This window comes from Liolophura sinensis, chromosome 2, assembly GCF_032854445.1.
Source record: "Liolophura sinensis isolate JHLJ2023 chromosome 2, CUHK_Ljap_v2, whole genome shotgun sequence".
NCBI lineage: Eukaryota > Metazoa > Mollusca > Polyplacophora > Chitonida > Chitonidae > Liolophura > Liolophura sinensis.
In genome coordinates, this window is record NC_088296.1 from 9,487,933 (window position 1) to 9,499,050 (window position 11,118).

General features: G+C 39.1%; 1 long non-coding RNA gene across 1 annotated transcript; it reads right to left on the reverse strand.

The window, feature by feature from the left end:
• Window positions 1-6,578: 6,578 nt before the first annotated feature.
• Window positions 6,579-7,890, reverse strand: LOC135462647 (uncharacterized). Its single transcript, XR_010443458.1, has 3 exons — window positions 7,682-7,890; window positions 6,886-7,191; window positions 6,579-6,756 (listed from the first exon to the last, which is right to left on the reverse strand). It is a non-coding gene; the product is annotated as an uncharacterized LOC135462647 (long non-coding RNA).
• Between the last annotated feature and the right edge of the window lie 3,228 nt (window positions 7,891-11,118).

An 11,118-nucleotide genomic window follows, 5' to 3' on the forward strand; every position in this document is an offset into this window, starting at 1 on the left:
GCTAATTTAAAAAAAAACATACCTAATGCGTAGGTGCTGGATATGCACTCTGCTTCGGGGTTGTTAAAGGCCCGAATTTCCTCCGTAGTCATACGTCTTAAGTTCGGCATACACGTGCAAACTCCGCTCACACATTCTTGCTCTCTTTCAAATACACAACCATCTCCGCATGCCTCTCCTAACAGACCTCTTCCCGGTAAAATGCAGTTTTGGTTGTCCGCAGCTGATACATAACCCTGCAAACACGCGCACCGGCCAGAGAGAGAGTTGCACACCATGAACAAACCAGCACACTCCGTTATACACGCGTCGGAAAGATAGGCGGCTGTAATGGAGAATAGTCATCCTAGGTGAGTCATACTTTATGTAAAGTAAAAACGACAGGAACAGATAGTACAAATGCCTACAAAAAATTCCATCCATATCTATTGATATTTTGCTGAGTTTTTATTTATTTGGTGATCTTTTACGCCGTACTGAAGAATATGTTACATTTATCAAGGTTGCCAGGGACCCACTGACTGAAATCGGGCATATCCAGATGGAAACACACGACCATTTGTAGGTTTCTCGCAGACACCCCACCTATGTTTGGAGAGGAAACCAGCAAAAGGCTGAACTCATATTCACTCCATTGGTGACACGCTTCTAAGTCACTGTTCTGAACTTGAATCCTATCAACTGGGATACGGAGAACACATTATACACAGTTAACGCAGAAGTAAATTTCTAACAATCTACAGAAAAGAATTAATATTTTAATAAAATCAGTTTATAAAATGCAAATAAATTAACAATGACCTCTTTCACATCCGGCCAAATTGGTAGACGCTACAAATCCTTCGTTACAGATACACATTAGTCCGTCAGGATAACGAACACGGCAGGAGGCCTGAGCAGGACATTGGCTATTTGAACTGCAAGTTGAAAAAATTCCAAGGAATGCAGCTGTACTGGTTGTAGTAGGTGGTGGTCTTGGAGATGACCCAGTAGGAGCTGGTGTTGTTGTTGTTCGTGGTGCCATTGTTGTAGTAGTGTTTGCTGGAACTGATCCATCTGAAATAGCATATACATCTTTTGTACTTAACTTGTCTTGCCGTAAAGACCAAAACCACCAACTGTACCATGATTCATCATACATATTCTATGCATATATAATTTCTATTTCGGTTAATAATAAAATAGTGTTACAATATTTCATGGGCTTTTCTTTCCTTATGTTAATGTTGTATAAATACAATGGGGTCATTTCTTACAAGTAACCTGCAGTGTTCAACATTTTCCCCCACTAATCCATAGTTTATATTACCAACCCAACAGAAAAAGTGTAAGAATCGACGGGAAAAGACCACATTGTGACCACAAATTTAATACAGTTTTCCACAGTTTTTAGCACGATAAAGACAATCGTTTACAACAAAATCGATAAATTATTGTTATTACAGAAAGAAATTTTCAAGTTTTTTTCCGTGTCTTTCAAACATCTCTGCATAGGTTTGCTAATTTAAAAAAAAAACATACTTAGAGTGTAAGTGCTGGATATGCACTCTGCTTCAGGGTTGTTGAAGGCCCGAATTTCCTCCGTAGTCATACGTCTTAAGTTCGGCATACACGTGCAAACTCCGCTCACACATTCTTGCTCTCTTTCAAATACACAACCATCTCCGCATGGCTCTCCTAATAGACCTCTTCCCGGTAAAATGCAGTTTTGGTTGTCCGCAGCTGATACATAACCCGGCAAACACGCGCACCGACCAGAGACAGCGTTGCACACCATGAACAAACCAGCACACTCCGTTATACACGTGTCGGAAAGATAGGCGGCTGTAATGGAGAATAGTCATCCTAGGTGAGTCATACTTATGTAAAGTAAAAAAGACAGGAAGAGATAGTACAAATGCCTACACAAAATTCCATCCATACCTTTTTATATTTTGCTGTGTTTTGTTTTAATTTGGTGATCTTTTACGCCGTACTGAACAATATGTTACATTCATCAAGGTTGCCAGGGACCCACTGACTGAAATCGGGCGTATCCAGATGGAAACACACGACCATTTGTACGCTTATTGCAGACACCCCACCTATGTTTGGAGAGGAAACCAGCAAAAGGCTGAACTTATATTGACTCCATTGGTGACACACTTCTAAGTCACTGTTCTCCACTTCAATCCTAACAACTGGGATACGGAGAACACCATATACACAGTAAACACAGAAGTAAATTTCTAACAATCTAAAGAAAACAATTAATATTTTAACAAAATCAGTTTATACAATACAAAAAAAATTAGCAATGACCTCTTTCACATCCGGCCAAATCGGTAGACGCTACAAATCCTTCGTTACAGATACACAATAGTCCGTCAGGATAACGAACACGGCAGGAGGCCTGAGCAGGGCATTGGCTATTTGAACTGCAAGTTGATAAAATTCCAAGGAATGCAGCTGTACTGGTTGTAGTAGGTGGTGGTCTTGAAGATGACACAGTAGGCGCTGGTGTTGTTGTTGTTCGTGGTGCCATTGTTGTAGTAGTGGTTAATGGAACTGATCCATCTGAAATAGCATATACATCTTTTGTACTTAACTTGTTTTGCCGTAAAGACCAAAACAACCAACTGTGCCATGATTCATCATATATATTCTATGCATATATAATTTCTATTTCGGTTAATAATAAAATAGTGTTACAATATTTCATGGGCTTTTCTTTCCTTATGTTAATGTTGTATAAATACAATGGGGTCATTTCTTACAAGTAACCTGCAGTGTTCAACATTTTCCCCCACTAATCCATAGTTTATATTACCAACCCAACAGAAAAAGTGTAAGAATCGACGGGAAAAGACCACATTGTGACCACAAATTTAATACAGTTTTCCACAGTTTTTAGCACGATAAAGACAATCGTTGACAACAAAATCGATAAATTATTGTTATTACAGAAAGAAATTTTCAAGTTTTTTTCCGTGTCTTTCAAACATCTCTGCATAGGTTTGCTAATTTAAAAAAAAAAACATACTTAGAGTGTAAGTGCTGGATATGCACTCTGCTTCAGGGTTGTTGAAGGCCCGAATTTCCTCCGTAGTCATACGCCTTAAGTTCGGCATACACGTGCAAACTCCGCTCACACATTCTTGCTCTCTTTCAAATACACAACCATCTCCGCATGGCTCTCCTAACAGACCTCTTCCCGGTAAAATGCAGTTTTGGTTGTCCGCAGCTGATACATAACCCGGCAAACAAGCGCACCGGCCAGAGACAGCGTTGCACACCATGAACAAACCAGCACACTCCGTTATACACGTGTCGGAAAGATAGGCGGCTGTAATGGAGAATAGTCATCCTAGGTGAGTCATACTTATGTAAAGTAAAAAAGACAGGAAGAGATAGTACAAATGCCTACACAAAATTCCATCCATACCTTTTTATATTTTGCTGAGTTTTGTTTTAATTTGGTGATCTTTTACGCCGTACTGAACAATATGTTACATTCATCAAGGTTGCCAGGGACCCACTGATTGAAATCGGGCGTATCCAGATGGAAACACACGACCATTTGTACGCTTATTGCAGACACCCCACCTATGTTTGGAGAGGAAACCAGCAAAAGGCTGAACTTATATTGACTCCATTGGTGACACACTTCTAAGTCACTGTTCTCCACTTCAATCCTAACAACTGGGATACGGAGAACACCATATACACAGTGAACACAGAAGTAAATTTCTAACAATCTAAAGAAAACAATTAATATTTTAACAAAATCAGTTTATACAACACAAAAAAAATTAGCAATGACCTCTTTCACATCCGGCCAAATCGGTAGACGCTACAAATCCTTCGTTACAGATACACAATAGTCCGTCAGGATAACGAACACGGCAGGAGGCCTGAGCAGGGCATTGGCTATTTGAACTGCAAGTTGATAAAATTCCAAGGAATGCAGCTGTACTGGTTGTAGTAGGTGGTGGTCTTGAAGATGACACAGTAGGCGCTGGTGTTGTTGTTGTTCGTGGTGCCATTGTTGTAGTAGTGGTTAATGGAACTGATCCATCTGAAATAGCATATACATCTTTTGTACTTAACTTGTTTTGCCGTAAAGACCAAAACAACCAACTGTGCCATGATTCATCATATATATTCTATGCATATATAATTTCTATTTCGGTTAATAATAAAATAGTGTTACAATATTTCAAGGGCTTTTCTTTCCTTATGTTAATGTTGTATAAATACAATGGGGTCATTTCTTACAAGTAACCTGCAGTGTTCAACAATTTCCCCCACTAATCCATAGTTTATATTACCAACCCAACAGAAAAAGTGTAAGAATCGACGGGAAAAGACCACATTGTGACCACAAATTTAATACAGTTTTCCACAGATTTTAGCACGATAAAGACAATCGTTTACAACAAAATCGATAAATTATTGTTATTACAGAAAGAAATTTTCAAGTTTTTTTCCGTGTCTTTCAAACATCTCTGCATAGGTTTGTATATTTAAAAAAAAAAACATACTTAGAGTGTAAGTGCTGGATATGCACTCTGCTTCAGGGTTGTTGAAGGCCCGAATTTCCTCCGTAGTCATACGTCTTAAGTTCGGCATACACGTGCAAACTCCGCTCACACATTCTTGCTCTCTTTCAAATACACAACCATCTCCGCATGGCTCTCCTAATAGACCTCTTCCCGGTAAAATGCAGTTTTGGTTGTCCGCAGCTGATACATAACCCGGCAAACAAGCGCACCGGCTAGAGAGAGAGTTGCACACCATGAACAAACCAGCACACTCCGTTATACACGTGTCGGAAAGATAGGCGGCTGTAATGGAGAATAGTCATCCTAGGTGAGTCATACTTTATGCAAAGTAAAAAAGACAGGAAGAGATAGTACAAATGCCTATACAAAAATCCATCCATATCTATTTATATTTTGCTGAGTCTTGTTGAATTTGGTGATCTTTTACGCCGTACTGAACAATATGTTACATTCATCAAGGTTGCCAGGGACCCACACTGAAAACGGGCATATCCAGATGGAAACACACGACCATTTGTAGCTTCCTCGCAGACACCCCACCTATGTTTGGAGAGGAAACCAGCAAAAGGCTGAACTTATATTCACTCCATTGGTGACACACTTCTAAGTCACTGTTCTCCACTTCAATCCTAACAACTGGGATACGGAGAACACCATATACACAGTAAACACAGAAGTAAATTTCTAACAATCTAAAGAAAACAATTAATATTTTAACAAAATCAGTTTATACAATACAAAAAAAATTAGCAATGACCTCTTTCACATCCGGCCAAATTGGTAGACGCTACAAATCCTTCGTTACAGATACACATTAGTCCGTCAGGATAACGAACACGGCAGGAGGCCTGAGCAGGACATTGGCTATTTGAACTGCAAGTTGAAAAAATTCCAAGGAATGCAGCTGTACTGGTTGTAGTAGGTGGTGGTCTTGGAGATGACCCAGTAGGAGCTGGTGTTGTTGTTGTTCGTGGTGCCATTGTTGTAGTAGTGTTTGCTGGAACTGATCCATCTGAAATAGCATATACATCTTTTGTACTTAACCTGTCTTGCCGTAAAGACCAAAACCACCAACTGTACCATGATTCATTATACATATTCTATGCATATATAATTTCTGTTTCGGTTAATTATAAAATAGTGTTACAATATTTGCTGGGCTTTTCTTTCCTTATGTTAATGATGTATAAATACAATGGGGTCATTTCTTACAAGTAACCTACGATGTTCAACTTTTTTTCTCCACTAATCCCTACTTTTTATTACCAACCCAACAGATAAAGTGTAAGAATCGACGGGGGAAGATCAAATCGTGACTACAAATTCAACACAGTTTTCCACAGTTTTTAGCACGATAAAGACAATTGTTTACAACAAAATCGAAAAATTATTGTTATTACAGACAGAAATTTTCAAGTTTTTTTTCCGTGTCTTTCAAACATCTCTGCATAGGCTTGCTAATTTAAAAAAAAAAACATACCCAATGTGTAAGTGCTGGATATGCACTGTCTTTCAGTTTGTCTGTTAAAGGCCTGAATCTCTTCCGGAGTCATACGTCTTAAATTCGACATACACCTGCAAATTCCGCTCACACATTCTTGCTCTCTTTCAAATACACAACCATCTCCGCATGCCTCTCCTAACAGACCTCTTCTCGGCAAAACGCAGTTTTGGTTGTCCGCAGCTAATATATAGCCCGACAAACACTCGCACCGGCCAGACACAGCGTTGCACACCATGAACAAACCAGCACACCTCGTTATACACACGCCGTTGCCATAGGCGGCTGTAATGGAGAAAAATCAATGTTATATGAGCCATGGTTTTTTGCAAATGAAGAGAAGTAGCAAACCAATGTTAGAAAACCGGTTAGTCGTAAAGTATAATTATTGGATATAAAGCAAAAACTGCTAAAACACGAGTTTGTTAAACTTGCTGACACTAAACGAAGGAAATTGACAATAACCTTTTTCACAGATAGCCAAACTGATAGACGCTACGTATCCCTCGTTGCAGATGCACAGTAATCCGTCTGGGTAGCGCACCATACAGGAAGCATCGACAGGACAGTCACTGTCCTCAAGGCAGGCTGACAAAATAGCGACGAATGGTACTGCCGCCGTTGTTCTTCTTGTTGTAGCTGGACTTGTTCGTCCGATAAGTGTTAAATCAAACCTTGGAAATTGTTGCAAATTATTTTCGTCACATTGTTCTGAAAGATGAAAAGCAGTGCTATTGTTAACATTGCCATTAAGACAGGCAAAATAAACATTTCTATTTTATTTTCACGCTGTTAAAATTAAAATACTTATGTCACATTAGAAATAAAACAGATGCTAACCTAGAAAATAGCCGATGTCTCTGCACTGAAGGTCAACGTCAGGGTATGCGTGTAGCTCTGCAATTGTTGCTTTGCGCTTTCCACTTATGCATTTGCATTCTCCTTCTACACAAGTCTGTTCAGTTGAAAGGGCACAACTGTCAACAGTGCACGGCTCTTCCAAGAGAGCTTTTCCATCCTCAGTACAGTCTTTATCACCAGCGCTCGGAGAGAAGCCTTGCTCACATACACACTTCTCGGTATCAATATCACACACAGTGTGCAATCCACTACACCGTGTCACGCAAGTCTCGTTTAAGACGGCAGCTGAAGAGAAAAATTACATTCGTTTAGACTGATTTTGCCTTAGGCAAACTTTAGCCTTACACTTTAGTGCTATCCTTTTATGACAGAAAACAATGTTGTTTCTTTTAACGTTCCCAGCTAAAACAACATTGAACATGCAGTTGTGAATATTCTCTTTCGCCTGATCCCATTTCCACTGTCATCCAGGTAGTAGTCTCGCCAAAAATACATAAAATACGGCAGTTTTAAAAGATATGTGAGACAGATATGTTAAACGTAGAAATATTCCTAAAAAGATAAAAAAAAAATACCTCAGTCTAAATTGTTTTATAGCCGTTAAACGAACTGAGAACATTCCACAGGAATTGCATACAACAGTGTATTATCCAAACAGCCTCAACACAGCAATACTACAGGCTACGGGAAACATTCAGTTTGTTTAAGCTCTAGACACGTATCAAAGTTCAGTTATATGAAATTGCAAGAAATCGGCCTTTTTCACTTTTCTTACCTGGTTCGCAAAAGGTAAAATCGTAAGTGGGCAGAAAACCTATGTCACAGTAGCAAATCAGGCCGTCACAGCCCCTTCTTCTACAAGAAGCCCCGGTAGTTAAACAGCCAGAGCTAGCAGTACAAGGCCTAAACAAAGCTGCGGGGGCAGTGGTTTGGGACGTTGTTCTTGCTACACTAACAGTTGATGTTGTTGTTGATGGAGATGATCCGTCTGAAAAACACCACAGACACTTTCGTTTTAGTTCCATTTTCATAAAACAAACCTCAGAAATTTTTTAATAAACTAATGTGTATCTTAAATGCTAACATCTATGTGAAATTTGTAGATCAATGTGACGAAACACACTGCCGTCAACCAAGTTCCGAGTCCATAATCGCAAGGCCAATTTGCAAAATGGCGTTTAATACAAATTACCAAAGGACTAAAGAGGTATATAAAGTACAAAATTAGAGGGGCATCAAGCAGAACCAAGCAGTTAACACTACTTAAATGATCTTGGAAAAATGCAACATATGTTTTGGGCGAATGTATGAAATCAGTATTCAAATCGTGTAGCATACTAGAATATAAGTAGTCCATACAAAAATATGTATCGCAGTTGCGCTTTGCCTGCAAATTTTCATATATCCAGCTTAGTGATCTAAGTCAACACCAAGAATACACAGCGCCATACCCTTAGGTTAAGCAAAATACATATTTTAGCCATATATAATTTCTATTTCAGTTAAAAATAAATGGTGTTACATTATAGGCTGGGCTTTTCCTTCTTTATCTCAATGTTGTATCAATACAAGGGTGTCATTTCTTACAAATAACCTACCCCACTTATTTCCCCACTTATCTATAGTTCCATAATCAAGAGAATAGATAAGGAGTGAGAATCGACGGGAAAGACCATATTGCGTCTACAAGTTTACCCTAATTTCCAACTCAAATCCTTTAACTGTTAGAATATTAAAGACAAATCGTTGTTATTACAGACAGAATTTTTTCCAGTATCTTTCAAAAATCATTGCACAAGCTTGTAAATAAAACAAATCAAAACCATTCATACCTAGAGTGTAAGTGCTGGATATGCACTCTGCTTCAGGGTTGTTAAAGGCCCGAATTTCCTCCGTAGTCATACGTCTTAAGTTCGGCATACACGTGCAAACTCCGCTCACACATTCTTGCTCTCTTTCAAATACACAACCATCTCCGCATGCCTCTCCTAACAGACCTCTTCCGGTAAAATGCAGTTTTGGTTGTCCGCAGCTGATACATAACCCTGCAAACACGCGCACCGGCCAGAGAGAGAGTTGCACACCATAAACAAACCAGCACACTCCGTTATACACGCGTCGGAAAGATAGGCGGCTGTAAATGGAGAATAGTCATCCTAGGTGAGTCATACTTTATGTAAAGTAAAAACGACACTAACAGATAGTACAAATGTTTTCACAAAATTCCATTCATATCTATTTATATTTTGCTGAGTATTTAATTATTTGGTGATCTTTTACGCCGCACTGAAGAATATACTACATTTATCAAGGTTGCCAGGGACCCACTGACTGAAATCGGGCAAATCCAGATGGAAACACACGACCATTTGTAGGTTTCTCGCAGACACCCTACCTATGTTTGGAGAGGAAACCAGCAAAAGGCTGAACTTATATTGACTCCAATGGTGACACACTTCTAAGTAACTGTTCTGAACTTGAATCCTATCAACTGGGATACGGAGAACACCATATACACAGTAAACACAGAAGTAAATTTCTAACAATCTAAAGAAAACAATTAATATTTTAACAAAATCAGTTTATACATTAGGAAAAAATTAGCAATGACCTCTTTCACATCCGACCAAATTGGTAGACGCTACAAATCCTTCGTTACAGATACACATTAGTCCGTCAGGATAACGAAGACGGCAGGAGGCCTGAGCAGGACATTGGCTATTTGAACTGCAAGTTGAAAAAATTCCAAGGAATGCAGCTGTACTGGTTGTAGTAGGTGGTGGTCTTGGAGATGACCCAGTAGGAGCTGGTGTTGTTGTTGTTCGTGGTGCCATTGTTGTAGTAGTGTTTGCTGGAACTGATCCATCTGAAATAGCATATACATCTTTTGTACTTAACTTGTCTTGCCGTAAAGACCAAAACAACCAACTGTGCCATGATTCATCATACATATTCTATGCATATATAATTTCTATTTCGGTTAATAATAAAATAGTGTTACAATATTTCATGGGCTTTTCTTTCCTTATGTTAATGTTGTATAAATACAATGGGGTCATTTCTTACAAGTAACCTGCAGTGTTCAACATTTTCCCCCACTAATCCATAGTTTATATTACCAACCCAACAGAAAAAGTGTAAGAATCGACGGGAAAAGACCACATTGTGACCACAAATTTAACACAGTTTTCCACAGTTTTTAGCACGATAAAGACAATCGTTTACAACAAAATCGATAAATTATTGCTATTACAGAAAGAAACTTTCAAGTTTTTTTCCTTGTCTTTCAAAAATCTCTGCATAGGCTTGCTAATTTAAAAAAAAACATACCTGGAGTGTAAGTACTGGAAATGCACTGTGCTTCAGGGTTGTTGAAGGCCCGAATTTCCTCCGTAGTCATACGTCTTAAGTTAGGCATACACGTGCAAACTCCGCTCACACATTCTTGCTCTCTTTCAAATACACAACCATCTCCGCATGCCTCTCCTAACAGACCTCTTCCCGGTAAAATGCAGTTTTGGTTGTCCGCAGCTGATACATAACCCGGCAAACAAGCGCACCGGCCAGAGAGAGAGTTGCACACCATGAACAAACCAGCACACTCCGTTATACACGTGTCGGAAAGATAGGCGGCTGTAATGGAGAATAGTCATCCAAGATGAGTCATACTTTATGCAAAGTAAAAAAGACAGGAAGAGATAGTACAAATGCCTATACAAAAATCCATCCATATCTATTTATATTTTGCTGAGTCTTGTTTTAATTTGGTGATCTTTTACGCCGTACTGAAGAATATGTTACATTCATGAAGGTTGCCAGGGACCCACTGACTGAAATCGGGCGTATCCAGATGGAAACACACGACCATTTGTACGCTTATTGCAGACACCCCACCTATGTTTGGAGAGGAAACCAGCAAAAGGCTGAACTTATATTCACTCCATTGGTGACACACTTCTAAGTCACTGTTCTCCACTTCAATCCTAACAACTGGGATACGGAGAACACCATATACACAGTAAACACAGAAGTAAATTTCTAACAATCTAAAGAAAACAATTAATATTTTAACAAAATCAGTTTATACAATACAAAAAAAAATTAGCAATGACCTCTTTCACATCCGGCCAAATCGGTAGACGCTACAAATCCTTCGTCACAGATACACAATAGTCCGTCAGGATAACGAACACGGCAGGAGGCCTGAGCAGG